Source organism: Ochotona princeps, chromosome X (assembly GCF_030435755.1).
Source record: "Ochotona princeps isolate mOchPri1 chromosome X, mOchPri1.hap1, whole genome shotgun sequence".
In the NCBI taxonomy this organism is placed as follows: Eukaryota; Metazoa; Chordata; class Mammalia; order Lagomorpha; family Ochotonidae; genus Ochotona; species Ochotona princeps.
The window spans coordinates 78,358,572-78,383,580 of NC_080865.1; the positions used below are offsets into that span (position 1 = coordinate 78,358,572).

The following is a 25,009-nucleotide window of genomic DNA, read 5'->3' on the forward strand; positions in this document are numbered from 1 at the left end:
GTCCCAGGAGGAGAAAGCCAGCAGTCCCAATTCTCCAGCAGTGCCCTACCAGGCACCGTCTTGTGTAGCAGGAAAGCGAGTGTGGATTTCAAGTGAAGGCCCAGAGTGGGTGTGTTTCTAGCTAATTGCCCCTGGAGAAAGCAACGCCAACCTTGCACTGTGCAGGTTCTGTGTGGTCCCTGGAGCTGACAGCCGACAGCCCCAGATCTCTGTTGGTGCTGCTACAGGTGCCATCTTGCACAAAAAGGCAAGGGCTCAGAGCATTGGTAAACTGCAGGAGCAGCAGTGGTAAATTGCGCATGCGCTAATCAGTACTGTTCAGATGGCAGTGTCACAGGACCAGGCACCATAAGACGGAAAGAAGGACAGCTGAGCTGCCTAACAACTGAGTTAGGAACAAAATCACCTCCATGTTAGAGCACTGCACAAGCTCCACAGGGGGGAAAAAAAAAAGTCTTTTTTTTTTTATCAGTACATGGAACTTTCTCCAGAACTGACCATGTTACAGGCCACAAAACAAGCCTCAGCAAATTTTTAAAAAATTAAAATTCTACCATGCATCTTCTCAGACCATCATGGAGTGAAGCTAGAGACCAAGAAGTCAAAACAAAAAGGAAGATTTGCAAACACATGGAGACTGAATAATATGTTACTAAATGAGCAATGGATTACAGAGAAAATCAAAGGGAAAATTAAAAAATTGCTTGAAACAAATGAAGGCATCAATGCAGCATATCAAAACTTATGGGAAACAATCAAGGCAGTGTTAAGAGGAAAATTCATCTCAATCAATGCTTATGTTAAGGAACTAGAAAAGCATCAAGTAAATCAGCTAACCTTGCAGTTGAAGGAACTAGAAAAACAACAGCAAAGCAATCCCAAGATTAGTAGGAACAAATTAATAATCAAAATAAGGGAGGAAATAAACGAAATACAGACCAAAAGATCTATACATAAGATCAATGAATCAAAGAGCTGATTCTTTGAGAAAATCAACAAAATAGACTCCTCACTAACCCGCCTAATCAAAAATGGAGGGAGAAAATATTCATCAATAGCATCAGAGATGAGAAAGGAAATATAAGAACAGATACTTCACACATACAATCATTAGGAGCTATTACAAGCAACTGTGTGGAAACAAATGAGAAGAACTAGAAGAGATGGATAGGTTTTTGGACACATACAATCCACCAAAATTGAATCAAGAAGCAATTAACAATCTAAACAGACCTATAACATATGCTGAGATTGAATCAGTAATTAAAGCCTTTCCAATCAAGAAAAGTCCTGGACCAGATGGCTTCACTGCTGAATTCTACCAAATGTTTCAAGAGAAACTTACCCCAATCCTCCACAAGCTTTTCCAAACAAGAGAAAGAGGCAGTTCTTCCAAACTCTTTGTATGAAGCCAATATCACCTTAATACCAAAGCCAGATAGAGAAATAACAGAAAAGAGAACTACAGACTGATATCCTTGATGAACATAGAGACACAAAGCTCCTCAACAAAATACTAACCAACAGAATCCAACAACACATCAGGCACATCATTCACCCGGACCAGGTGGGATTCATCCCAAACATGCAGGGATGGTTCAACATCCGCAAAACAATAAATGTGATACATCACATCAACAAATTGGAAAACAAAAACCGAATGATCTCAATAGGTGCAGAGAAGGCATTTGAGAAAATTCAACACCACTTCATGCTGAAAACCCTAAACAAGATAGGCATAGAAGGAACATTCTACAACACAATCAAAGCAAGTTACAAAAAAATCCAATGCCAGCATCATACTAAATGGGGAAAGTTTGGAAGGCTTTCCACTAAAATCTGGAACTAGACAGGGATGTCCACTGTCATCACTACTCTTCAATATATATTGGAAGTCCTTGATATTAAGCAAGAGAAAAGGAATTAAAGGAATCCAACTTGGAAATGAGGAACTGAAATCATCTCCATTTGCAGATGACATGATTCTCTACATAGGGAAACCAAAAGACTCAGTCAAGAGACTATTGGAACTCATAAGAGACTTTCGCAGGGGAGCAGGATACAGAATTAATGAACACAAATTGATGGCACTAGTGTACACAAATGATTCTGTGGTTGAGAAAGAAATTGTAAGTACAGTTTTTTTTTTGTACAGAGAATATTTTATTGGCCTTATGACTTAACTTACAGGACAAAATTTATCATCCAGCTTAGGAATATACATAAAACTTTTTACAAACAGAAATTCAGCAATATAACACATGCAATGTACACCCATTTTATTTGAAGTCTTCACTCTGAACACATTCAACGCAGTCCTTTAGCTGCAATCTCTTTTGGGGTATCAGATATGCTTTTTCTTATGTTGTATATCTTGTAAATTCCAATAAGTCTATCTGAAATCTCAAATATGTTGTTACGAAGAGAAATAATTATGAACTGTACATTTTTGGTTTGTTCATATATATAAAATGCTGTAATGGACACGCTTTTAAAATTCAGGGTTATGTTAATCTCATCCATAAAGTACAGGGGAGTGGACTTGTAGTGGTGGAGAGCAAACATCACGGCCAAGGAGCTGAGCGCCTTCTCTCCACCCATAAGGTTGAAGATCTTCTTCCATCTCTTCTTAGGTGGCCGGACACTGAACATGATTCCTTCAGAGAAAAGATCCAGGCTATCTACCAGCTCCAGTTCAGCATCCCCACCCAAGGTCAGCATCTGGCAATTCTCTTTCAATTTATTTGTTATGACACAAACACCAGCCATAAATTCACTGAGTCTTTGTTTCCAAAGATCTTTATACGCTTGTCTAAAGTTATCTCTTTCATAAGCAATTTTGTCCAATTCTGCTACCCGTTGCAAATATAATTCTCCTTTTTATACTCTAATGGCACCAATGTTTGGTTTCATTTTATGACACTGAGCTTACAAAAGTGCGATCTGATTTGTTATTGAGTCTGGAGTTTTGATTGCCTCAAGATCTTCTGGACTTAAGACTGAAATCTCTTCAACAGGATTATCTTCAATGGGGTGCAGTGAAATTTTTGAGATCTCTTTTTGCCAATATTTTATTTTAGAATTATGCTCAGAAATATTGCCATCTATTTGCTCAAGTTTCAACTTAATGCTAAATGCAACTTTTTGTAGAGCATGTTCATTCTCTGGAATCACTTTTAGTTCTTGAGCAGATTATGATGCTCTTTCTGGATCTTAGGTAAGGACTCTTCCGCAGCATTTGTATTTTTATGACCTCTGCTGCTTTATCCTCAAGACTTTTTAGTTCTGCTGTTAAGTCTTCTACTTCTTTCTCAGTATCTTTTATTTCTTTCTCTGTACAAGTGACAGATTCTTGTGCTTTCTTAAGATTTCTGTCAACTGTCTTGATCGCCACTTAGGGTTTTGTAATAGCAGAAGCAAATTCATCTAACTGCATATTGATTTTATCAAGTTTGTCTTGTTGGGCCTTGAGTTTATGGTTATTGATCTCTATAATGATATTGTTTAACCATTTGACCTCAGCTTTCACAGTACCAGCTTTCTGAGCCACATCATCATATTCTCTTTTGAAAGCACTAACGTGTTCTTCTAGCAATCTCTGCTTTTTGTTAATCAGTGGGTGAGGCAAGTACATTAGCTTCAGGTTCCTTAACTTGGACATTCAAATATTCTTCTTGCTCTGATAAATGCTGGATACTTCCAGTAAACTTCTCCAGTGTATTTTTTCATTTCTTGTTCACTGTGCTATAAGTTAACCACTGCCTCTTTTTCTTTTTAAGATTTTATTGTTATTGGAAAGGTGGATATACAGAGAGGAGGAAAGACAGAGAGGAAGATCTTCCATCCGATGTTTCACTCCCCAAGTGAGCCACAACGGGCCGGTACACGCCAATCCGATGCCAGGACCAGGAACCTCTTCCGGGTCTCCCACGCGGGTGCAGGGTCCCAAAGCTTTGGGCTGTCCTCCACTGCTTTCCCAGGCCACAAGCAGGGAGCTGGATGGGAAGTGGAGCAGTCGGGATTAGAACCAACGCCCATATGGGATCCCGGGGCTTTCAATGCAAGGACTTTAGCCGCTAGGCCATGCCGCCGGGCCCTGCCTCTTCAAATTATACTTTTTGTTCTTGGATTTTCACTGCCTTTTTAGAGACAAAGACTTTCTGTCCACTGCTTCACTCACCAAGTGGCAGCAATGGCCAGAACTGAGCCAATCTGAACCCAGAAAACAGAAGCTTCTTCTGAGTTGCCCACTTCGGTGCAGGGTCTCAAGGCTTTGGGACATCCTCTGCTGCTTTCCCATTCCACAGGCATGGAGCTGAATGGGAGATGGAGCAGCCAGGACAAGAAGTGGCAGCTATATGGGATCCCAGTGCATGTAAGGTGGATCCAGCCACTAGGCTATTGCACTGGGCCCTAGGCTCGATTCTTGAAGGAAGAGGCAGTTTGTTTCTCTGAAGTTCTTTTTGTTTTTCTTTTTTTTTTTTTCAAGTTTGACAAGACAATATTGGCAAACAGACTGATATACACAAGCTTTCCTTCTGTTTCCTTCTCTTTCTTTTCCTTACCCTTTCCATTTCCTTTTCCTTTCTTTTTTTTATCTTCACTCCCACATAAAAAGAACAGTATTGTTTGTTTTTCTGTGTCTCACTTATTTCACTCAACATGTTGTTCTCCAGTTGTATCATTTTGATGTAAATGGTAGGATTTCATTCCATTTGGTAACTAAATGATATTCCATTGCATACGCACATTTTTTTGGTTAGGCTGCATATTCTGGCATTGCTAAAACTGTTTGCATGAAGTTGGGTGAGAAAGCATCTGGGAACTTTGTTCCAGAGGCCTTTTGAGTTTAATGTTTTCCTCTTTTCAAAATTCTTATGTATTTTCATTTTCTTGAGAGGCAGAGAGACCCAGAGGGAGTGACAGAGATCTTTTATCTGCTCTTCATTGACAGCCAAACTGGGCTGGGCCAAAGCCTGGATTCAGGAACTCCATCTGCGCAGATCTGTTATGTCGGGGGGCAGGGACCTACATACTTGACCTATCACCTGGTACACATTAGTAGGAAGATGGAATCAGAAGCAGAGCTGGAACTTAAATGAAGGCTGTTTGACTATCCCAAGCGGTATCTTAACCACTCAATCAAATGCTCAGCCTTTAACATTTTCCTCTTGGAGTTTGAATTTTACATTCATCTTGAATTTTGTCTTCTAGGAACCCTTGCTGGGGGTGATCCTGCAATTTTGTAGCCTTTTCATTTATCCTACTTTGGTTCAAACTTAAGCTGGTTGTCCTGGCTGGCAAACTTGTCCACTTCCAGCTGCAGATTGTTGATCTTGTTGCCAAGGTCCTATTTGAAGAATGTGTTATCTCTCTCAGGAGATGTGATCTCATTCAGCCTGGCAGAGTCTTATTCTAGCTGTGTCATGGTAGCAGCAATCAGATTCGTCTTCTCCAATCCACTGTTCAGTTCACTTCTGTGTTTCACTCCTAAGCCTGAACTCTGAAGCCTACAGGCAAGTTCATGCCTGCAAGCCTTGAGATCATCTGGCTGCTGCCATAGAGACACCTGGACTTCCTGCTTCTCACACAACACATTTCTTCAGCATCTTCACAGTCACTGCTATCCTCTGTCTCTTGGTAATCTAGATCATCCACCCAGCTCAACATTCAGTTATTGCTGTGTCTTTGGCTTTGTGTCAAGGTTAATGCCCAACCCTTTTAATTCTCACTCATTTATACTTCCTCTAGAAGTTTGCCTCTGTTGCATGTTTAATCTCTTCATACATATTGATCTAGATGAGCTGGCTGTAATGTCCCCTGTATGCGTCTGGGCATGCTGTCCACTGCACAGGCATCAACAACTGAAGAGGCCCATTCTTCATACATGTACTCCAAGGTTGAACCACACATCTTGTGATTTTCTAGTGTAAATGGGGTCTGAGTCCATCAGTCTGTTTCGCAAATCCCCTGAGAAACCTCGTGTAGGGTAATCTCAATCTTGACTGTTGTGTGTGCTAGCTAGTACAGGGATAGGTTTGGTCCATTACCTGTACCAGCCAGCACATATACTGGTGAATGCAATTGCCTGCTCAGTTTAATCCTATCTCCACATCTCATTTGCACCAATGGGTGTTATGGCCTAGCTCAGCCCAGCCCACCTATATCTGGTCCTCATGAATACCAGTGGATGATGTGGACTAGTCAGGGTGATCCCCAGTAACCCCTACCAGGCCTACTCCCCAACCCTCGTTTTTGTGCATGTCAGCCACTGCTGCAGCTAGCCCAGCCCAACCTGCATCACATCCAGCTCTCAGACATACCCAAGGTGCTGCAGCTTAGCTCAGCTTGCCCTGCCCCCAGACCTGGCCATTATATATGCCAACAGGTGCCACGACTTTGTCCAGCCTGGCCTGCCCCTATCCCTGGTTCTCATGCTCACCAGCAGGAGGTACAGTCTAGCAAGAGTGGTGCTCACAGTTTGCCTAACATGCATTCTCCCAGTTCTGGTTCTTGCACCTGCCAGAGAGTACTGCAGTCAATCCTGATATGACTTATACCCAGTCCTGGCACTTACCAACTGTGCTGTGTCCTAGTCTGAATGGGCAACACTCATTCTGTCTCTCATGTGCACCAGTAGGTGTGACAGCCTAGCCTAGTCTGACCCACCTTCAATGCCAATGGAAGCAACAGTTCAGCAAAGTAGTCCCCAAAGTTAACCTGTTAGGCCACTTCCCAGATCAGGGTTTTATGTGTGTCAGCAGGTGTTGCAGCCCACTCTGAGATGGCCTACCCCCAGTCTCAGCACTCACCATTAGGTGCTACAGCCTGGCCTGCCCCTAGGCTCAGCTCTCTCTAGTGGGTATAGCAGCCTGGCATAGCCTGACCCTGTCCCAGTCCAGGTCTCCCACATAGGCAATTTCCTTGGCCTGACCAAGTCATAACCACTGGTTGCCTTGCATGCTTTGGGATCCCATATAGGTGCTGGTTCTAGTACCGGTGGTCCTGCTTACCATCCAGCTCTTGCTTGTGGCCTAGGAAAGCAGTTGAGGACAGCCCAAAGCCTTGGGACCCTGCACCCGTGTAGGAGACCCGAAGGAAGTTCTTGGCTCCTGGCTTCGGATCAGCTCAGCTCTGGCTGTTGCAGTCACTTGGGGAGTGAATCATCAGCTGGAACATCTTCCTCTCTGTCTTTCCTCCTCTCTGTATATCTGAATTTCCAATAAAAAGTAAATAAATATTTTTCTTTTAAAAGAATAAGCAACTGTGCTTGCACACTGGTATAATTAAAACGAAATCAGCATTAACCAGGCCAAGAGTGCCTGCCAGCTACTGGCTGCTTTTCTCCCAGGAGTGCAACACTTGTCTAGGTACAAGGCGATCTAGGTAGTTTCCTACTGCTGGGATTCTGTCCCTTTCTCTTTTTTTCTTTAATATTTGTTTATTTACTTGACAGTGTTACAGAGGGAGAGAGAGGAGAGAGAATGGAGAAACAGAGAGGGGCAGAAATCTTCATTTGCTGTTGATCTACTTCTCAAATGGCTGCAGTATCTGGGACTGGACCAGGCAGAAGCCAGAAGTCAAAATCTGCCTGTATGGGATGCTGGTATTGCATGTTGCACCTTTACCTGCTGTGTCAGCGTGGTGGCCTCTTCTGTCCCTCTTTTAAGGCCTCTTCCGTATAGGGAAAACACCATTGACATAAAATGTTAGTGCCTTTCATGAGAATATAAGCATCTAGAGGGCAGTGACTTCTTTATTTTCATCAGTTTGATAGATTAATGCTCAATGAATGCATGCTTGATTATCTGAATAAATGATTGTATTCATCAATCTATAAAGATAGATGCATCTGTCCTCTCCTTCATTTCCAAGCATGCCACACAAGATTTGACTCACATTACCCATTCCCTGTCATTTGACCAGCTTCTAAGCCTCCACGAACACTCACCAGAGGTTGCAGGTATGAGATGTTTTCTGTTTTAGAGACTTCAGCATAGCTACTTCTCCATCTAAATAAACAGATCTTCACTGTTTGTGTCTTTCAAATTGTGTTTATTCCCAGTTCCTGATTCTCAAATCTAACTTCATGTAAGAGCCACTTGAGGCACATATAAAATACTGATGTGAGAGGTTTTCCCATAAAAGAAACTATATGGGAATCTCTGGGTTAGAGCATTGGCATCTGTAGTTGTTGAGTTCCCTAGGATGCTTACATACAACTGGGCATGACACTGTCTCTAAGCCAACGGTACTTCTTTTTTCTTTCCCTAAATTTGGCCCATCCATGCATCCTGCTTTTTTGTCCTTGTTTTGTTTTCTCTTTGATAGATGACCTCTGTGATCATACTCAAGTTTTATTGAGATTTAATTGACCCAGAGTGAAATTAATAAATCATAAGTGTTCAGTTTGACACATTTTAAAAATTATATACATCAATATAGTCACTACCGAAACTAACAACAGTGTTTTCATCACTCCAGGAAGGTCATTTGTGCCCTTTCCAAGTTAGATTCCTTTCTTCCTAGAAATCATTGGGGTTTTTTTTTTGACTAACAATATAGTTTAACTTGTTCTTGAAAATCATGAAATTGCAACCATATGATGTGTTCCGTGATTTATTGAATTTATTTTACTAAAATATCTCATATTTATGTGTTATTATACACAATTGTTGGTTCTCTTTTTCTAGCCAAAAAAATTTCAGTGTATGAATTTATCCTAATTTGGTTGTTTATTCCTTGAATAATTAACATGAGATTTTTTCATACATTCAGCCTTTGAAGCCAGAACTATCCTCAAGGCCCAGTTTAAATTCTTTACCATGAACTTTTTTCTTTTTCTTAATTAATTTATTTTTAAAAATAATCTCAGTTGATTAGGGTACAAAGGGTCAAGGGCTACAAGAAAGTGGGTAAGATCATTGTTTCCACACTAATATCATTTTTCCCCTGTATCTGGGGTCAGGGGAGAAACAAAGGGAAAAGCCCCAACCAGCCTCCCACCCATCCCAGGTCCCCAATGTGAGGCATGCTCCGAGGGTCCTGCTCAAGCAGTTTTGACAGTTCAACAGGTCTGAATTGCTGCCAATCTCGCCGTTTCAATCATGCTGAAACCTATTCAGAATCCCCTGGCTGACATAGTCTCTTCATGGTTGGGGTTCTGAGATCAGCAGTTCAGTTGGAGGGATCTCCAAAGAAACTTCATCTGAGATGATCCCAAACCTGATTCTTGTGTGAGTTTGTCAGTACAGGGTCTGGCACAGTCCGTCGCCCCAAACAGCTTATGCACATGCTGGTCATTTCAATTGCTGGGTCAGTTCTGTTTCCAGCCTTGTCTTCCACTTGAACCAATGGGTATTGTAGTCCAGGTCGATCCTACCCACGTCATACTCGGTCCTCATGCAAACCAGTGGGAGCCGCAGCCTAGTTGGGGCGACTCTCCATAACCCCCACCAGGCCTGCTCCCTACCCTGGTTCCCATGCATGCCAGTATGTACCACAGGCTTGTTCAGTGTGTCCCACATCCCATTTAGCTCTCATACTTGTGAATGGGCATTGAAGCCTAGTTCAACCCAACCAACCTACTATCCATCCCACATACATACTGGCAGGTGCCTTTCTGTCTAGCCACCCCTACCCCTGTCCTGGTTTTCATGCTCTCCAGTGGGAATGGTAACCCAAGAGGGAGGTGCCCACTATCTCCCTACTAGGCCACTCCAACTTCTGGATTATGCACTCTCCAGGTGGTTCTGGGATTTAACTTAACAGAATTAGCCCCCCGTGCCAGCCTCTGCTATCTGATGATGTGGCAAAGCCCAACCAACCCTCACCCACTCTAATTTTTGCTTGCACCAGTCAGAACAGTCAGCTCAATCTGGCCCTTCCCCATTCTAGCTCACATGAGGCCCACAGGTGTTGTAGCCCTGCCTGGTCTGGTCTGCCCCCATCCCAACTCATGCTCTCCAGTGGGAGTGGTTGTCCAGCAGGGGAGCCCACGTTCCCTGCCGGCTTTGCCTCCTCCCCCCCCCCCCCGGTTCTCTCTTGTGCTGTTTGGGCACTGCAACCACATCTGGTATGGCTCCCTTCACCTTGGCATTCCTTAATGTGCACTGGTATGTGTTGCGACCAAAACTGGCCTGACTAACTCTCTATGCTGGTACTCGGATTCACCAGCGGTTGATGTGAATGGGTCAGGCTGGTCTGCCCCCCACCTATGCCATATGTATGATGGTGGGTATCTTCCGCTGGCCTGGTCTGGGCTGCTCCATATCATGGTTCTTGCACTCACCTGTAGGGGATGTGTTCTGACAGAGGTGTTTCCCAAGCTCCTCCATCAGAATCTCTCCCTATGCCAGGTCTTGCGCGTACTGGTGATTCCATGGGCCAGCCCTCATTGCTGGCCTTCAATCCATTCCAGTTCTTGGTGTTGGCTGTTTCACCCCAGCCAAGGCTTGTCCATATCCAGACACTGCTCACACATGGCTCCGTAGGGGCAGAGACCCAGCCTAGTGCATCCTACATCTACCCAGTTTCTCCAGAGTGCCAGATGGTGTTGGCATCTAGCCCAGCTTGGTGCACCCAGCCCCAGTCCACATTTGTGCCTAGCGAGATTGCAGCCATATCCAGACCAGAATGCATCCCCCACTCCCAGCCCCCACACCCTCCCGTGGGAATCCCAACCCAGCAAGGGCATACTTTCACAGCTCCCCAACCGAGTCGATTCCCAGCCCTAGATTGCGCACGTGACAGTGGGTGTTCTGACCCTGTTGGCTTAGCCCCTCACCTATCTCAGCCTTTGTCTTCGATGCTGTGCCATAGTATCCCTGCCTCATGAAGACCAGTTGGGGTAAGAGCCTAGGTTGGAATGACACGTGCTCCGTCCTGATTTCTTTTCTTTTTCATGAGTTGAAGTTTGCTTGGCCCTGCCCAGTCCGCCCCCTTCCAGTGGCAGCTCGGCCCACCTCACATCCGTAAGTGGTGACAGGTGCCATGGTCACTCCTAGCTTAGCCCATTGTCACCCCAGCTCGCGAGCTAACCTGTGGGACCTGTATTTCCACAGAGTTGGGCCCGCACTTCCTCCACAGAATTTCCCCCTGACCAAGTTCTCTCGTGTGCTGGTTAATGTCTTGACCCTGCCAAATGTGACCAGTCCACTATTCCACCACCCAGTCAAGTAATGGTACCTAGCCCTGCCAGACAGGCCCCCATCCATAGCTTTGGTGTGGACTGGTGTGTGGTGGTCAGTGATGCTCTATGCTAACAGCCCAACTTAGGATTCTTAATTTAGCTAGTGAATCACATTTGGCTGAAATAGATCTGATGGACACTCCCCTTCAAACCATCAGGTCTCAGTCCCCACGCTTGTCCGAAAGATTCATGACCCTGTTACTGTGAATCACCCAGAATTCATCTCTCACTTACACTAAACCTGGCCTTATTCATGGGTGTCTCTAAGCAGCAATTTCATATCCTAAAAACCCCAGCTGGGCGGCCAGCAGGCAGAGCCTGGCACCATTTGGTACACTGGACATCCAAAGCCAAGGACTCAGTCACTGCCTTTTGGCAGTGGCTTTGGCCTGAGCCCCCAACCTTGGATCTAGCCTGGCAGGGGCACCCCCCCACAGCCACCACACTGCAGGGAGCTGTAAGCTGCCCCCAACCCCAAGGCCCGGACATACCATGAACTTTTTCCTCATTCCCTAGTAATTTTTTTCTGTTTTCTCTGAGCTCTCATAGTATCTTTTGTTGGTGTGATGATGCAGAATTGATGAATCAGATGGAGTTTTATTTAAAACACATTCTTGGGCCCAGAAGCATGGCCTAGCGGCTAAAGTCCTCACCTTGAACGTCCCGGGATCCCATATGGGCTTCGGTTCTAGTCCCGGCAACTCCACTTCCCATCCAGCTCCCTGCTTGTGGCCTGGGAAAGCAGTCCAGGACAGCCCAAAGCTTTGGGACCCTGCACCCGCATGAGAGACTCAGAAGAGTTTCCTGGTTCCTGGCTTCAGATTGGCACATCACCGGCCATTGTGGCTCACGTGGGGAGTGAATCATCAGACGGAGGATCTTCCTCTCTGTCTCTCCTCCTCTCTGTATATGTGACTTTGTAATAAAAATAAATCTTAGAAAAAAAAACACCAAAAAAACCCAACACACATTCTTAGCACAAACAAGTTGATCTCCAGTAACCTAGTATTTTCTAATGATACAATAACAAATTCTTGCTAAGCTAGTGACTGAAAACAACACAAATTTATAAAGTTTTGATTCTGGAGACCATAATTCTGACATGTGTCTTCATGGGCTAAAACCAAGATGAAACAAGAATGTGTTCTTTTGGTGTTTTTGTTTGTTTTGTTTTGTTTTGGTAGATTCCAGGGAGAAATCATTCTCTTGCATTTTCTAGCTTCTGGACTGCCTACATTTCTTTGTTTGTGGCCCCTTTCCTCCATGTTCAAGTCCAGCAAAGGAAAATTTTTCTCATTCTCAGTTCCCAATATCCAATCTCCTCTTGTGCCCACTCATTCCATTGTTAATGTTTATTTTGTATTGTGTATATTAGTAGAGTGGCACAAGATTTTTTTCATATCTGTATATATTGCATATGTTGAGATATGATTTTATCAAGCTTATTAATACAGCAATAATCTCATATATATCTTTTCCTGGTAATTGTTTTAAAAATCTATTCCCTTAGCAATTCTCAAGTATACAGTACAGTATTATTGCCAATCATCACCATAGTGTCCAATAGCTCTCCAGAATTTGTAACTTATTTTAACTTTATGCCCTTTGATTAATATCTCCTTATCCTTGCCTCCTAATCCTTGGTAGCTATCATTCTACTCTCTGCTTAGTGTGTTGGACTTTTTTAGATTTCACATTTAAGTGGATCCTGCAGTATTTGTCTTTCTCTGTTCTGGCTTATTTCACTGAGCTTGTCTTCCAGGTTCCTCCATGTTGTCAAAAATGACAGAATTTCTTTCTTGTCAAGGGTAACTAGCATTCCATTGCAAATATGCATCACATTTTCTTTATGCATTTATTTGCTGATGGATACAGGTTGTAATTCTATTTAGGTTGCACTAATAATTCAGGATTAAGCCTCTTCCTCCATTCCTGCCTGCATTTTAAGGTCAAGTGACTAGCCACCTTAATTCCATCTGCACACCTTAATACCCCTCTGCCTTATAACATCACACATTCCCAGGTGCCACAGATCTGGAAAAGGACAGCTTCAGGAGGTCATCATTATTCTGCTTACTACACTCAGTTAACTTCTGTGTTTCAGTTTTGTCATCTAAAAATCAGATGATTGCTATCTGCTTCAGAGGATTATAATAAGAACAAAATTAAATAATTTCATATATCCAGAATGCACAGTTTAATCCCTGACAAAACTGAGCAGTGTCATTGACTCAATGCATGTTTTTTGAGACCTAGTTTGTGCTAGGCATTACTGGCGGTGCCCCTGACAGAAAAATAAAACAGATCCTGCTTCATATAAATTTACATTTTAGCTGGCAGAGGCTGTTAATAACCAAGAAGACTTATAGACTTTTGCGAAATGTAAAGCAGTTTGAAAAAATATAACACAGTACAATAATAAAATATGATAGATGGCATTTTATAGGTAGACTCTGGTAAGGTGATATTTTGAGTGAGATCTTGAAGGAGATAAGAGAGTGAGCTATGGAGATGCCTGAGGAATGAACATTACAGGTAGAAAGAACAAAATACAAAAATCCAGAAGTGGAGCAGGCCATCCCAAGCAGCTGGAGTAGAGTTTCTCAACTGGGGGAAAGGTAGGAGATAAGGTCAAAGAGATAGTGGAAATTATTATGATTATTCTATTATTGGCTGCTTTACAACTCTGTCAATATGCTTGAGGGCATGCACTGTATGTTGTTTAGTGTTGCATGTGTCTCAGATTAGCAGAATATGGAAGACATGGAAGCCTAAAGGAATAGAGTTTTTTACTTTGATCTTGCCAAAGGCAGCTTTTGGGGAGACAGTTTCTTAAAGATACTTCCTTGTGACTTTGTAATAAAGCTGGAAATTAGGACAGTGGGATTATTTTCCAAAAACTGCCCATCAGTTGCTATTTTCATGGTACAACTAAAAACTCAGAGTGGGCTCCCACTTTGATCTTAGTAAATGCAGCTCTTGGGAAGAAACAAGCATCTTCTACGCTTAAAAAGCAACAACAACAAACTCTTCTTGTTTAACTTCACCAAGGACCTGGTTCTAACTGCCTGTTAGTATAACTCCTTACAATACCAATAACTCATATGGGAGCTCCAATTTGAGTCCCAGCTGCTCTGTTTTCAATTCAGCTCCCTACAATTGTACCTGGAAAAGCAGTGGCACATGTCAGTGCGATGGGAAATCTAGATGGAGCTCCAGGCTCTTGCTTTTCTCTGACCCATTCTCTGCCCTTGTGGACATCTGGAAAATGAACCCGTGGTTAGAATATCATTTTCCCTCACTATTGCTCTCTCGCACTCTATTGCCTTTAAATAAAGAAAGTATTTTTAAGCAGGTAAGTGTATGTACAAATGTATAAAAAGTTTGTGAACAGTAGAGTTCAAACATAAATTTATCTTGATGCAAAATTTTTTTAAATTAGAAAATCGTTTTTTTTATAATACACATTTTTTCATGAATTGTTGAATAACTCCTCATATTTCTGCATGGTGGTTTTTCCATGTTCATCTCCTGTGCTGTTTCCTTTTCATCTATCCTACCTGTCCACATTAAAGTGATATCAGCAGGTCAAAATATCTTTTCCATTCACAACTCTCTTGGTGATCTGATCTCACATCACAGCTTTGATTCTTATTTACATGTTGACAACTCTTTAAATTTATATTTGTTCCACATCACAGAGTTTCAAACTCAGATACTCAAAAGCTTATGTAAGGCCTTAATTTGGGTGTACATAAGCATCCCAAAGTGAAGAGCTCAAAAGCTGACCTCCTGATTTCTACATCAGCTCTCCCAGCCTCACTTCTCCCACAATTTTCCCCATTTCATCTTTGTAGTCATTAAGCTTTGTAGTCATTAAGCTTTCACCCATTTATTTTATTCACATTTCACAACATCTTTTTCTTTCTTTTTGAGAAGTGAATTGAAACACTTTAAATTAGGTCCCAAAATTAATTAGTAGGATGAATGGGATATTTACAATGTAAATGTTGGAAATTTCACCAACATTTTGTGTCCCTAGATATTGTTCGTTATTTATGTAGGCATAATGACTGAATAGTTAACTTTATTTTATAAACCTTTTTTAAATTTTGAAATTTAATAGTTTTAAAAATTTTGTTACATGCATTTCATATATAGATGTTATAAACCCACACATATGTATTATTTTAAAATTGAAAAAAGATATTATTGTCACAGAGCAAGGTATTTGTTACAATGATTATAATGTAGGGAAATTAGGGTAAATTATTATTTACATAGTATAATTTCATGTGGGAAGCCAGGGGGGCATTGGGCAAGCAAATATTGTGACAGACATCTGCCACCACAGAAGTTATGCCTGCCTTGTACAAATTGGGGCAATGGGAACGGAACTGCCCTGAAGGTCACAGGATTCCTGGGTGAGAATTAAAGTTCCTAAGCTAAGGAAGCATTTCAACTCATTACCATTGAGGGGACAGAGCCTAGGGTCATTGTTGACGTATCAGATGGAATTGTGAATTTTCTTTAGGCTATAGTAGTCATCTATTCTACTAACTTTCTTTTCAGGCCAGCTGTTCTCCTACTCTAGCCAGATACTGGGAGTCAATGGGGTACCTGCCCTAAGGAAAGTGATACTTTCCTTTTATGTCTTTTCTAGTATCCTAGGAAACAAGACAGATCTAAAAACCACAGGTCTGGGCCTCAGATATATTTTGGCTAGGCCTTAAATTTGACTGGTTACTATTAAGTTTCTACTTGCTTTTCAATGGGCTAACAAACAGTGCATAAAGCAACAGCTAACCTGGGCAGTGTTGCTGGAAGGACTGAGAGTCAACTCCCACCTATTTGGACAGACCCTTGTGAAGGAATTAAAGGACCAATCTCGGGACAGATGATTTGAAGTGTAGATGATTTGCTAGTCTGATTCCCAGCCTGAGACTCAAATTTTGGGCATTTGACTAGTACGCTTAACTTACTGATAGAATAGATCTACCATGTATCGCAGGAACAAGCCCAACTGAGTCTTTCAAGAAGTAAACTATTTAGGGCTCATCCTGAACTCTGAGGAACAGAGACTAGCCCCATAGAGGATATAGGTTATACAGAAAATTCTAGCTCCTACAATTTTAAGACACCTCTGGCATTTCTGTATCAGATTATAGATTCCCCAGATACAGGGAAATTGCAAATTTTCTGTATCAGCTCCACCGGAGAAAGACAGAACAGGACCCCTTTCTTTGGGAAGAGAACAAAACACGTCCTTCACCTGCTGAAAAGCTGTTATGACTAGAGTCCTCTTGGTGAAATAGCTAAACCCAGTGCTTCAAAATATACAAGCCTTAGACGTGCTTACTGCTGCACAAGAGGGGTGTCTGCTGTGCCCCAGGAAGAGTGTTATTATTGGATCAAATTGGACAGGGAAAAAACTGCATTCACCATCTCCTGGAGTTCACACATCTCTGGGACAAGATCAACTAAGAATTTGGATTTTGGAAATCCTGGCTGTTGTCTCCTTTCATACTCTTACTGTTTTTCTTTGAACCATCTATATCTAATGCACTCATTTATTTTGTCTCTAACAGAATACAGGCTTTCCAGCTCTGGATGATCATGAAATTGGGCTTCCAGTGTATCCTGTTACATGGTGGTGAGCCAGGCTAGGTCAGTTCATATCACCTGCTGGCAAATCCTAGAGCCACATTGGACTGTGGGTCATGCCAGGTCAAGCCACAATAGCAACCAGTTCACATGAGGGTTGGAACTGGGGGACTGACTAAGCTGGTTAGGTCTGACCAGGTTATAGCACCAACTGGCAAATGCCGAGGTGAGACGGGTCATGCCAGACTGGGCTGTGGCTCTCAACCAGCACATGTGAGACCCCAGGAGAGAGTGGGCAAATCTGGTAGGGGAACATAAGGGGGCTTCCCTCCTGGGCCACTATTCCCACCGGTGAGTGTGAGAGCTGGGATTGGGGGCAGACCAGGTCGGGCATGGCTACAACACCTGTTGGCCTCCATGTAAGCTGGATTGGGGGAAATCCAGGCTTGGCAGAATGTGCTTAATGGTACATGCATAAGCCAGAGTGGGTGTGCATTGGTTGGGCTTTGCTGCAGCATCAGCTAGCAGATGGCAGCTCGGGGGACAAACTCTGTCAAGTGAAACTGCAGGACCACCTGGAGAACGCAAGATCCATGAGTGGGAGTGAGTCCATGAGGGAAATAGTGGGCACCTTGGAAAATAGTGGGCACCTCTCTGATGGGCTGCAACTATCACTGGTGAGCATGAAAACCAGGACTAGGGGTTGGCATGGCTTGACGGAGAGTGGTCACTGGCACCAGTGTGGACTGCAAAGTAAGGCTGGTTGGAGTGAGCTAGGCTTCAATGGCCACTGATATGTACTAGACCAGAATAAGAGGAACAGACTGGACCAGTCTGCCGTACATGTTGGCAAATACAAAAACCAGGGCAGGGAGCAGGCCTGGAGGGGTTTATTGTGGGTCATTCTAACTAGGATACAACTCCCATTGGTTTACATTAGGTCCAAATGTGCAGTGGGCAGGATTGGGCTGGGCTCCAACATGCATTAGTTTGCATAGAAGATAGAGGTAGAGATGGAACTGACCCAGCAACTGCAAGCACCAGGAACGGAATGGGCTGGATCCTACATTGATATGCACACACAAGAACTAGGTCTGGGATCACCTCAGATGAAGTGTCTTTGGGAATCCCACAAACTGAACCATCAGACTCAGAACTCCAACCATGTAGAGAATTACAGGTTCCATGGTCTGACTGTGGGGTGCATGTGTCAGAACTGGGCCTCCTCAATGGCTTAGATGGAGCAGTGGACAGCATACCCAAATGCACATGGATAATATGGCACTACATTGGAGCCTGCAGAGGATATCTGGTACCATAACAGAGAATGGAGGACTGAAAAAAATCGATCAAAAAACCCAGCCAAGAGTTGGCAGTGAATACCTGGGCAAATGGAACCTTTAAGGTGGACTGTGCCAGTGGATCCTGGAGAGATTTCAACATGATAGGAGAGACAAGATGGGCAGCGATTGGGAATTGTTGAATTATCAAAACAACTCGAGCAGGACCCCCAGAACTTGCCCCACATCTGGGACCCAGGGATGGTTGGGAGGCTGAGTGTGGCTTCTCCTCTTATCTTTCCCATCTTCCCCCTCCCCTAGATATAGTAATGAAAGAAGAAAATGTAAAAACAATGGTCTCACCCACTTTCCTCTTGCCCTTTACACTTTGCACCTTAAATATGTAAAAAATTATCCAAAGCAAAAAAGAGAAAGAAAGAAAGGCAGACAGAGAGAAGAAAGAAAGAAAGAAAGAAAGAAAGAAAGAAAGAAAGAAAGAAAGAAAGAAAGAAAGAAAGAAAGAAAGAAAGAAAGACTGGTTACCCTTTTCCTATGTGGATTTTGCTTCATTTCCTGAGGTATGGGATGGCTAGGTCATATGGTAAATTCAAATTTTTTTTTTTTTTTTGCTTTTCTGAGTGAACGCTCATACTGTTTTTCATAGTGGTCATATAAATTTGTGCTACCGTAACAGCATTTTTGGGTCATCTCCACAACCTTGAAGCATTAAAAAATTTTTATTTTACATTTTGAATTTTATGGTACAATTCTGTATAGTCTGGGATTCCCTTCCACTCAATTTCCACCTCTCAACTGATTTTCCCCATATTGTCACAATAGTACCTTCCTTCATAAAGAATTACAATTCCATCAGTCTGCTATTTAAGTGTGCCCTGACATTGCTGGTACAATGTCACACATTCCATCATCCCATTGTCTAGATATGTCCGAAACTTAAACTGGGAGTCCTTCTTCTGTTTGGAAGTAGAGATGCATGTTGTATTGTATCTTTACATCTGGATATGGTAATCTCCATTACTTCTTCACTATACATTCCAATTTACATGACGGATTCCGTATATTAGAGAGAACATATGGTATTTGTTCTTTGGGAATTGACTTATTTTACTGAGCATGGGACCATGCTAGTTGGGACCATGTAGTTGCAAATTGTATAATTTCATTGTTTTTAATGGCTGAATAATATTCCATGGAGTAGATGTACCACAGTTTCTTTATCCACTCCTCTTTGGATGGGCATCTGGGTTGTTTCCATGTCTTTGCTATTGTAGATTGTGCTGCAGCAAATACAGGATTACAGGTCCCTTTCTCATATGTAGTTTTAATTTCTTTTGGGTATATTCCTGGGAGCAGGATAACTTGGTCATACGGCAGGTTTATTGTCAATTCTCTAAGGACTCTCCATACTGATTTCCATGGTGGTTGAACTAGCCTGCATCCTCACCAGCAGTGAAGGAGGGTACCTGTCTCTGAACATCCACATCAGCAGGTGTTGTTAGCTGAGTTCCGAATTAGGACAACCTGACTGATGTTAGGTGGTACTTCAATGTGGTTTCATTTGTATCTCTCTGATGGTTAGGGTGCCTGAGCATCTTTTCATATGTGTTAATCATTTTCTCTGCTGTACAGAAGCTTTTTAGTTTGATGTAGTCCCATCTGTTCATTTTGGCTTTCACTACCTTTGCTTTTGGTGTGTTTTCTAAGAAGTCTTTCCCTGTTCCTATATCTTGGACAGTGCTTCCTATGTTTTCCTTTAATAGTTTGATGGTTTCTGGGTGTAGATTTAGGTTCTTGATCCATTTAGAGCTGTTTTTTTTTTTAATAATGTGACAGGTGTGGATCTTGCTTCTTAATTCTGCAAACTGCTACCCAGTTGTCCCAACAGTATTTGTTGAATAGCCAAAGTTATTTCCCTGGATTGTTTTTAGCTTTCTTATCAAAGATTAGTTGTTTATGCAAGTGTGGGCTCCCTTATGGTGTTTCTGTTCTGTTCCATTGATCTCTGTTTCTGGACCAGTATCAGACTGTTTTGATTACCACTGCTCTGTAGTATGTCTTGAGGTCTGAAATTGTGATTCCTCCAGCTTGATTTTTATTTTTCGGAATAGTTTTGATCATCTTGGTCCCCTGTGTTTCCAGATGATTTTTTGTATCTTCTTTTCTATTTCTGAGAAGAATGTTGTTGGGATTTTGATTAGGATCGCATTGAATCTGCATATTACTGGATCATATCGCAGATTTGTTTTCAATTTTCTAAGCACTCTCTATAATGATTTCCATAGTGGTTGTACTAGTCTGCACTCCCACCAGCAGTGAAGGAGGCTACTTTGCTCCCCACATTCATGCCAGCAGGTGTTGTTAGTTGAGTTTTGAATGTAGGCCAAACTCACTGGAATTAGGTGGTAACTCAATGTGGTTTTTCATTTGTATATCTCTGATGGTTAGGCAGCCTGAGCATCTTTTCATATGTCTGTTAGCCATTTGAATCTGTTCTTTTTCAAAATGTCTGTTCATTTCCTTTGCACATTTTTTCAGTGGTTTGTTTGTTTGTTTGTTTGTTTGTTTTACTGTCCTTGGGTTTCTGGAGTTCTTTGTAATTCTTGCATATTAGTCCCCTATCACTTCTATAGTATGCAAAAATTTTTTCCCATTCTGTTGGTTGCTTCTTCACCTTGTTAATCATTTCCTTTGCTATACAGAAGCGTTTTAGTTTGATGTAGTCCCATTTGTTCATTTTGGATTTGATTGCCTGTGTTTTTGGCATGTTTTCTAAGAAGTCTTTCCCTGTTTCTATATCTTGGAGAGTGATTCCTCTGTTTTCCTTTGATATTTTGATGGTTTCTGAGTGTAGATTTAGATCCTTGATCCATTTAGAACTGATTTTTGTATACTGTGACACGTGCGGGTCTTGCTCCTTAATTTTGCAAGCTGCTATTCCTTTTCTATTTCACAAGAACATGTCTGAGTACAATTTGTAGGGCAGGTTTGGAGGAGACAAATTCTTGGAATTTTTCTTTATTGTGGAAGAATTTTATTTCATTTTCAAAGATGAAGGAGTGCTTTTCAGGATATGTTATTCTGGGCTCTAAATTTTTCCTTTTAGAGTCTGGAATATGTTATTCCATTCTCTCCTGGCCTGTTGTGTTTCCTCTGAGAGGGAAGCTGTGTGTTTGAATAGGGTTCCTCTACAGGTCACTTGGTTTTTCTCCCACGCAAAGTTAAGGATTTTTTTTTCTTATGTTCAACTTAAGAGAGCTTGATCATCATGTGTTGTGATGCAGTTCACCTTTGATTAACTTTGCTGGGAGTTCTGTGCCCCTCCTGTATATTGTTTTCCAATTCTTTGTCCAGATTACAGATGTTTTTGTTTTATTTTATTGAATAAATCTTTAATACCAGCTTCTCTTTCTGTACCTTCTGGAACTCCCATAATTCTAATTTGGGGATTTTAATTCTCAGATACTTTTTTTAGCTTGACGCAGCTCTGCTTCCAGCTTTTTGTTTGTTTCTTCATGGTGACACGAAATATCTTCCAATTCTAAATTCTTTCTTCTGCTTTATTCATTATTTTTTTGAGACTCTCCACTGTACTTTTAATTTGCTCCGCTGTGCTCTTAACTGCTGATATATCAGCTTTCACTTGATTCATTGCTGCTATTTCCTGTGTGACATATTCCTTAAATTCTTTGAACTCTTGTATTATGTTCTTCTCATTGTTGTTCAGAAATTTTATAATGAGTTTTCTCCATTCTGTGTCCCCCATTTTCTCAATGTCTTCCACAGTTAATGCTGGGGGTGGCAGAGACTTTTGCTCCTTTGCTGGAGAGTCTTCAATAACATTCATTTTGCCTCTGTCTCTTAACTTTTGACATTGCAATCCTGTTTGGCAGATTCTTCTCCTTAGTGCAGATTTCTTAAATGTATTGCTTACCAGTGTACAAGTCAATTTTTAAGTTCAAGTATTCAATCTGTGTCCTGGATTAGGAAGAGGCCAACTTTCCCCGATAACTGGTTAGTTGACAGCGCTGATCTTTCTAGAGACATAATATGGCATTCTGTGGGGTACTGCTGGAGAGCTGGGACTGTTGGCCTTAGATTCCGGAGACCACACAGATCCTGCATGACACAAAGCTGGCACTGTCGCCCCTGTGGGATAAACCTAGCCTAACTAGCCAGAAATGCATCCACTCTGGTGTTCAATTCCTGTCCCGTGAGCTCCGACCCATCACCTGTCTGCCTGCAGTGTCCGCTGCTCCCTTCGTTTGTTGCTGGGTCAAAGTATTTTTCGCAGAATTGGCCAATCCCAGCCTACCTTCATCTCCCAAGCTCCCTGTGCAAACCCAAGTTCCCACCTGGCTGCCACAAGAGCCAATCTATGGCTGCCACCAGGATCTCTAGTTGTCACTGGAGTCCGCATCCAGCAATTTCTTTATAGTAGCCATTCTAACCGGAGTGAGGTGATATTTCATTATAATTTTCATTTGTATTTCCCTTATGACTGGTGATCCGGAGCTTTTTGTGTGTGTGTGTGTTAACTACATGTAGTTCTTTTTTGAGAAGTGTCTGTTCGTAGCCTTTACCCATTTCTTAACTGAATTGCTTTATTGTTGAGTTTCTTGAGTGTCTTATATATCCCAGATATTGATGCATAGTTTGCCAGTATTTTCTGTCATTCTGTTGGTTGCCTCTTCACTTTGTTAATAGCTTTCTTTGCTTTACAGCAGCTTCTTAACTTGTTGTATTCCCATTTGTCTCTTTGCTTTTATTGCCTGTGTTTCTGGAGTCTTATGCAGGATGACTTATATTTGCCTAGGCCAGTGTTGAACAGCATTTTCTCTGTGTTTTCCTCTAGTAATTGGATGGTTTCAAGCGTTAGGTTTAGATCCTTGATTCATAGTGAGTTGATTTTTCTATAGGGTTTAAGGTTGGTTTTTGTTTCAAACTTTTGCATGTGGAAATCCAGTTTTCCAAACATCCTTCATTGAAGTGACTATCCTTTCTCTAGAGGATTTTTTAAAGCCAGCTTGTCAAATATTAGTTTGTTGTAGATATGTGAATTTATTTCTGGGCTTTCTATTTTGTTCCACTGTTCTGCGTGTCTATTTTTATGCCAGTACCAAGTTGTATTGATTATAATAGCCCTGTAGTATTCTCGAGATCCAGAATTGTGATGTTTCTGATTTATTTTGATTGTTTAAAATTGCTTTTGCTGTTTGAGTGTTTTTCTAAGTCCGTAAAGAATGCTCTTGGAATTTTGATGAGGATTGTATTGAATCTATAAAGGGCAGTGCATAGTACAGACATTTTGATAATGTTAATTCTTCCAATCCATAAATGTGGAAAGGTTTTCTGCCTTCTAATCCTTCCATTAAAATGTTGTAATTTTCATTGTATTGTTTTTTATATCCTTTCACGTTCTTTGTTAAATATATCACAAGGGATATACATTTTTGTGAATGGGACTGATCCTGTAAATTCTTTCTCAGCCAGATCATGTTTGATATATGAAAATGCTATCAATTTTTGTGTGTTGATTTTATACACTGCAACTTTCTTTAATTCTCTTACTGGTTGTAATAGCCTCTTAGTTCCCTCTTTTGGTTCCCCTATGTACATTCTACATCTATTCTATTAAAAATCATATTGACTTTTCCCTTAAAATATATTCAGAATCTACTTTTCATTATTTCCAATTCACTGGTCCACCATCTCTTGGCTGAATTATTAGACTAACCTCTATAATCTACTCTGTACAGAGTTTCACAGCAATCATTTATAGACACTAATTCAGATCATGTTACTCACAAAATTCTGCAGTAGTTCTCCCACTTCACTTAAAGTAAAAGGTAGAGCTATTCTGGTGGTTTTCATTGTCCTACAAGCTTTTCCATATATCCAACTTCTTTGTTACTATAATGAGTTACATTGACTAGTAGGCAAATAGAGCTAACTCCTTGGAAGAATCATAAACGGGGAAGGGGTAGGGTTCTTTATAAATATACAAGATGCTTGTTTCTCTCCCAAAACTCATTTTAGCAGTGTTTAAGTGGGAGCCCACTCTGGGTTTCTAGCTGTACCATGAGGATAGCGCTGACAGGCAATTCTTGGCATGTGAATCCCACTTGCCTGAGCTTCAAGTTTTATCACAACATAGCAAGGTAGCCTGGTTAAAAGAATGTAGTATGTTTGTCTCCCCAAAAGTTGCCTTTGAGCAGATGAAAATACCAACTTCCATTCCTTTGGGTTTCCACTTTTATCATGAGAAAGCAAGGAGATCAGCTTTCAACTTACCATGAGAACAGGAACAAAAAGTTACCCATCATACCTGTCTGATGGCTTTGCTTGGTGCAAGCTAGATAAGATTACAGATTCTGGCCCTCTGGTGAGTTCTGTCCCTACCTTAATTGTTGGTCATTTTCTTTTTCTTCCCCCAAATTGTACTTAAAAACCCCAATCATTGCACCTTTCCCTCTTAATGCCCCTCTCCTACTTTTGTTCATTAATGGATCCATGTGAAAATTCTTTCATGTGAGGCAAGAATTGAGGTTGTTTCTGTCCCTTGCACTGATTCCCTGTAACATGACTTTTTAAAAAATGTATTTATATAAGGTTAATAAATTTTGTGTATTGTGTTACTTCTTTGTGTCTCCTACTCCATTCTCACTGAGTTTACCCTGCCACACTGAGCTCTAGTGTGTTCTCTGAACATCCCGGGGATAAGGGTTATTCTGTATTTTGATCTTTATGTTTGTTGTTTTCTCTACTTGTCCTGCTCTCATATTTGATATGACTCAAATATTCTTTCTTTTAAAATTCTAAATCCCTGTGCATTTCCTTTTTTCTCCCTCCTGCTCTATTTACTGCCTCACCTTCTTAGCACTTAATATAATAGCTGACATAGATTTTTTTTTAA

At 41.6% G+C, this 25,009-nt stretch overlaps 1 pseudogene; it reads right to left on the bottom strand.

Moving 5' to 3' along the window:
* Window positions 1-2,288: 2,288 nt before the first annotated feature.
* LOC101532778 (structural maintenance of chromosomes protein 4-like) lies at window positions 2,289-7,998 on the bottom strand (annotated as a pseudogene).
* Between the last annotated feature and the right edge of the window lie 17,011 nt (window positions 7,999-25,009).